Below are 6617 nucleotides of genomic sequence, written 5' to 3' on the forward strand. Positions count from 1 at the left end.
GAGGGGAAAAAGTGCCATTTTTTTCTCAGAATTGCGATATAATTGTAAGATATAAACTAAGATACTGTGAGACATAAACTCGCAATTCTGAGAAAAAATGGCACTTTTTTTCCTCACAATTGGTTATATCTTACAGTATATTAGTTTATATCTTACAATTCTGAGAAAAAAATTTGTGAGAAAAAAAAGTCAGAATTGTGAGATATTGCGCAATTACCATTTATTATTATTATTATTTCATGGCAGAAAAAAACTTCCATATCTTTACAGTATTAATCGTGAAAAACAATGTCAGTGTCTCATTTCATCAGAAGTACAACTTAATTTTCTACCATAAAGTGGCTCTCCAGTGTGTTCATGTTTCACTCGAAGAAATGAACCAGAGGAGATTTCCTCGTGAAAGAAGGCGGAGCCTTAGCACACACCTACCTTTTACGTAATAGCCACGGACCAATGGTAGTGCGAAGGTGTTTACCAGCCAGGGGTGCGTTTCCCAAAGCGAACTATGGTCGCAAGTTCCGTCGTTACCAATAGAGTTCAATGGGACTTACAACCATGGTTCACCAACGATGCTTTCGGGAAACTCACCCCAGAGCGAACTTTTCCGGAAAGTTCGTTTTGGCAAAATGTTTCGAACTCCCAAATCAAACTCCAAATGAACTTCGTTTTGGCCTGATTTAGTTCGAAATGACGTAACATCAGTTTGTTCTTCGATTTTGCTTGAAGTATATGGGGGCCTTTAGACTTCATCTCTGTTATTTGACTTCTTTGCACTACTCACAAACTACTTGCTCCTTTAGACCAATGCAGTATGATTTCATAATCAAATGAGTGGGTCAAATGTATTCCTTTCAGTTTAATGTGTTGTTGAAGACAACTAATTAACTTTCTGAGGTGTGCATAGTTTAGAAACAACTGTCAAGCTGTCATTAGCTTTTAATATCACAGATGCATGAAAAACAACATTGACATTTACAGTATATAGTCAACATTTTGATTCAAATTCAAAATTCGATCCTATAAATCTGTAGATATTTAATACTACTACTACTAATAATAATACATAAAGTCTGGAATTTTGTTTGATTGTTGCAATAGTTGTTCCTGTGTAATATATCCTTCATCTTCACAAGCACAAACTCTTTTAGCATAATCTCCAGATACATAATGCTGAAATCTGTAAAACATTAAGTCAGACAATGAGAGAGAAAGAGCAACTGGGATGCTAAACATTCACATTCAGTGCCATGATAAATATTGTTCACAGCTGTGATTTACTGGTGTGAGGGCGGGGCAAGCTGACACTCACATCAGATAGACCAATACCAAACCTCAACCATCCAATCAATTCCCCATGGACAAAATCAAGTCCTGCCCTACGTTTATGCTTGTTCGAGAAGCCGTTTCACAATAGGGAAGAAAAGACTATCACAACTTCCATTTCATGCTGACTTTAGGATGAAACTCCAGGCCCAAGACTTAACCAAGACTGACATTTTAAAGGGGACATATTATGCCCCCTTTTCACAAGATGTAATATAAGTCTCTGGTGTCCCCAGAATGTGTCTGTGAAGTTTCAGCTCAAAATACCCCACAGATAATTTATTATAGCTTCTCAAATTTGCCCCTATTTGGGTGTGAGCAAAAACACGCCTTTTTTGTGTGTGTCCATTTAAATGCAAATGAGCTCCCGGCCCCCTTTCCAGTAGAGGGCAGAGCTTTAACAGCTTGTGCTTCGGTTGCTCAACAACAACAAAGCTGGAGAATCTCACGCAGCCAAAATGAGGATTGTCAGTAACGGTATTCAGCCTTACATTGTTCAAACCGGAGTCGACAGGAAGAAGTTACAACTTTTTGAATGAAACTGGATATTTCTGAATGGTTAGTGGATAAATTTATGTAGTTGCTGTGGAGTTGATTCAACTCATTGACTAGCATGTGCCGTCATGTTAATCTTTTGTGCAAATACAGTGTTGAATTGACCCTCATTTGTAAAGCAGTCCGGTGTAAAATGACGGCACGACAGCAACACTCTACTACAACAACTCTTCCTCTTCTCTAAAGCAGCCCAACATGGCCTCACCCCCTTTGTTGCGTGTTCTCGGGGGTGGGGTTTATGTAAATTTGGGGGTTTGTGATGTCACCAACCCTGGAAGAAGCTCGCTGTAGTCCCTACCAGCCGTTTGTTATAGTCCTTAAAAAGCGATTTCTGTAAAAGAAAATATCTTGAGTGTTGTAACTTTGCAGATGTTGTTTATGTTCAAACAGCAACATTACACACTAACTAAAATTAAAAAAGTGAAATCATAATCAAGAACCCCTTTAAGAAAGAAAAAAGTTTTGAAATACGTTAAACAGGCCCACACGCTTGTATCTGACGTGCACATTCCCTTCATGACATACTGTGCCTTTCCAACAGAAAGCGTGCGAATATGTTCTTAGACGGCCGTAACTAGCAGGCGTCCAGAGCATGCTAAACGCGGCGCAAGGGAGTTGGCTTTTTACGCAGAGGTTACGGTAGACAATTTACCATAGGACACGAGATGAAGAGGCGAATTGCACTCTGCAAGTTAAAGACACGGTCCAGAAAATGTGTCATGGGGAAGTTATGAGGCGTTTAAAGACAGTGAAGAGTTTCTCAGACAACATGGGGATTCAAGGATCATTTAGATTCAAGGTTATATCAACAGAGCCCCTCCTCGCCTTTACATATTACCGCTTTTATGAAATCAATTAGAACCGAAGGGAGTGAAGGAATGCTCAAAGAGAATGTTCGGAAAGGTATTAAGGTCAATGGAACTATTCCTTTTCCAAATGGATTTCCAAAACTTCTGGTATGAAACCTTGTTCTGGGAGAAATTACTTCTGTGGATGACAGCGAGCTCATTAGACAGTCTGCATGAGCCACTAGAGAGAATTTATTCTAATTCTCGATGTGTCAATAACAGACTCGAAGGTGAAACCGAGAGCTCTCAAGCAAAAACCGCTGTCGGAATGGTGGTACATTTTTTAAGCGCTGTAACTCTCCCCCTCCGTGTGTCTTGAAGCTCTTAGGAGTCTTCTTTTGGCAAAGCTCTGAGACTTCGCTCTCCCTTTAGAAAGGAGGATCAGGAATGTAGGGTAAGATGTCTCATAATGTTGTGTTCTGGAATGATGTTTACAGCAGTAGTCAAGCTGAAAGATGGCCGTTTTGAGGGAAAATGCCTTTTGTTTAACTTCTCACTGATGTTATCAGACGCCGCGCTGCAGCGCAGCCACCTACGGCGCGGGGAGACCTGGGGATGTCAGCTGATTTAGATGTCTGACGGATTGTCTTTCTTTTCCCCTTTTTATTATTCCTTCCTTTAGGCTGAATAATAGTAGGCCGTATGTTTTTAGATGGGTGTCCCCTCCAAGCTTGAATTACTCGGGCCAGACCGATCCGAGAAGATCCTCAAGCTCGCGCACACAGGAGTCTGTCCGAGTATGACGATGTTTAATGCGGCGCTGCTGTTTTGGGTTTGCTTTGACTCAAACGCCATTTTTTTTCTGCACACATTTTTGGTGATGGGGTGAGTAGGAGGGCTGATGCAAGAGGTGATAAGACTTAAAAATGTTTTAAAGTTGCTGAAAAATATGTTCACATTAACACAACCTCGCGGCACCACACGTTCTAGGTGTCCACAAATAAATCTCTGTGTTTTTCTCTCTCATTCTCTGAATGAATGGCAAAGAGCTCTAGAAATGACTTACTACCGAGTCTCATTTTTGTGAGGAAAAAAATGTTACAAATGTTCCATGTAGTATTTCAATGAATATGATGTTATTAAATTATTAATTCATTAAAAAATGATATACACATAAACACCCACTTTATTAGGTACACCTTGCTAGTACCAGTTTGGACCCCCTTTTGCCTTCAGAACTGTTTTAATTCTTCATGGTAGTTTCAACAAGGTGCTGGAAACATTCCTCAGAGATTTTGGTCCATATTGATATGATAGCATCACCCAGTTGCTGCAGATCTGTTGGCTCCACATCCATGATGCGAATCTCCTGTTCCACCACATGCCAAAGTTGCTCTATTGGACTGAGATCTGGAGACTGTGGAGACCATTTGTTTATAGTGAACTCACTGTCATGTTCAAGATATTCAGTTTGAGATGATTTGAGCTTTGTGGCATGTTATCCTGCTGGAAAAAGCCATCAGAAGATGGGTCCACTGTGGTCATAAAGGGATGGACATGGTCAGCAACAATACTCAGGTAGACTGTGGCATTTAAATGATGCTCACTTGGTACTAAGGGGCTCATTGTAGCCAAGATCACCTAAACCAAGACCAAGTTGAGACCAAGACAAGACCAAGACCAGCACTCCTCAAATTCATCTAAAAGATTCATATCTACTGTCTGAGAAATGTCTTATATTTAATACAATTAGAATAATAAGACACTATATAGAGCTGTTACCAATCAAATCACTAACAATACAATTCATCTTTGTGTTGAAGATGTGGCACAGAAGGTGAATTGGTACAATTACACTTGCATAAATAATATTGAGATTAATGGAAACCGCCAGTAGGTGGCAACAAAACACTTAATGAGTGAGTCACGGAATCATTTATTCAACCGATTTGTTCAAAGCAGCAGATTCATTTAGTAACCAAACATCGCAGCGTGTTGCTCGGAAATGCACAACAGTTCTGCCATGGGTTTGTTTGGAACTATTTTCGTTGCTGATAAAGTAAAAAAACTTGTGTCTAAAATAGTGTCTAAAATGTAAGTCACTTAACTTCTTGTTTATTAAAGGTTTGTATAAAATCAATATCACATTTGCAATCATGCTCATATTTGTGAAAACTGCTCTCTTGCTCTTGTGATATTGCTTAATTGGCCTAAATCCTATGTAATATAAAAGACAAGATCTCATACAAGTACATTTTTGCAATCATATCTTGAATTTGTGGGCATTTGTATTCATTTTGACTTGTTTGAGACAATCCTGCATTGAGTTTGAACCCGGCACAACAGTAACAAAACAAATCACATTAGAAATAAGTTATTGATTGCATTTTAAGCAGTAAGTTTTACATCAAATCACATGATGTTAACAAATTAAATCAGACAATGCACCGGCAATTTAGTGATATCCTCGCAGTTGTGGTCTTGACTCGTCTTGAGATAAAATCCTGAGTCCTCTTAGTCTGAGACCGAGACAAGACCGAGTACAAATTCGGACTGGTCTCGAGTACTACAACACTACCCCACACACAGGCAGGATCCATGCTTTCATGTTGTTTATGCCAAATTCTAAGCCTTCCATCTGAATGTCGCAGTAGAAATCGAGACTCATCAGACCAGGCAACGTTTTTTCCAGTCTTCTATTGTCCAGTTTTGGTGAGCCGGTGTGTTGTAGCCTCAGTTTTCTTGTTTCTTGACAGGATTGGCACCCAGTGTGTTTGAGTTACTGTTGCCTTTTTATCAGCTCGAACCAGTCAGGCTATTGATTGCACATAAGGCAGGTTTTGCATTAACTTCTAAATCTGATTCAAAAAATGATTTTTCAGTTTTTTTTCTACTCCAATTAATTTTTGAAATATAATAATTTACAGTTACTGTCATAACTTGTTTTTATGAAAGATCTATTTAAACATGTATTAAATAATCAAAACATTACTAGCAGGTTAATATGGCCTCTTTTAGAGACTGGATGCTGGATGGAGAGTGATGCTCAACTTGTCTCTTCAGAATTTCCCATAGGTGTTTGATTGGGTTCAGATCAGGAGCCACTGAATCACTTTCACCCTTTTCTTCTTCAGAAATCCAACAGTGGCCTTAGATGTGTGTTTAGGATCATTGTCATGATGGAAACGTGCACGACAATCAAGGGCACGGAGTGATGGTAGCATCTTCTCTTTCAGTATAGAGTTGTACATCTGTGAATTCATGATGCCATCAATGAAATGCAGCTCCCGACACCAGCAGCACTCATGCAGCCCCACATAAGGACACTGCCACCACTATGTCTCACTGTAGGCACCACACATTTTTCTTTGTATTCCTCACTTTTGCGACGCCATACAGCTTTGAAGCCATCAGTTCCAAAAACATTTATCTTGGTCTCATCACTCCAGAGTATAAAGTCCGAGTAGTCTTCATCTTTGTCAGCATGGGCTCTGGCAAACTCTAGGCGGTTTTTTTTGTGCTTGGGCTTTAGGAGAGGCTTCTTTCGTGGACGGCACCCATGCATGCCATTCCTCTGCAGTGTACGCCGTATTGTTTCACAGGAAATAGTCACCACAGTTTGGCTTTCTACTTCTTTAGATAACTGCAGTGAACTTGCATGGCGATTTTCTTCAACACTTCTCATCAGAAGACGCTCCTGTCGAGGTGTTAACTTCCGTGGACGACCTGGACATCTCTGTGAGATGGTTGCAGTTCCATCTTTTTAAAATATTTGTACCACTTTTGCTACAGTATTCTGACTGATAAGTAAAGCTTTGCTGATCTTCTTGTAGCCTTCACCTTTCTGGTGTAAAGAAATTATTTTCTTTCTCAGGTCTTGACATTTCTCTTCCATGTGGTGCCATTGCTGACAGCATGAAATCGGAAGGGGTTTTAACACCCTTTTATAGT

Source organism: Megalobrama amblycephala, linkage group LG17 (genome assembly GCF_018812025.1).
Source record: "Megalobrama amblycephala isolate DHTTF-2021 linkage group LG17, ASM1881202v1, whole genome shotgun sequence".
Taxonomy (NCBI): domain Eukaryota; kingdom Metazoa; phylum Chordata; class Actinopteri; order Cypriniformes; family Xenocyprididae; genus Megalobrama; species Megalobrama amblycephala.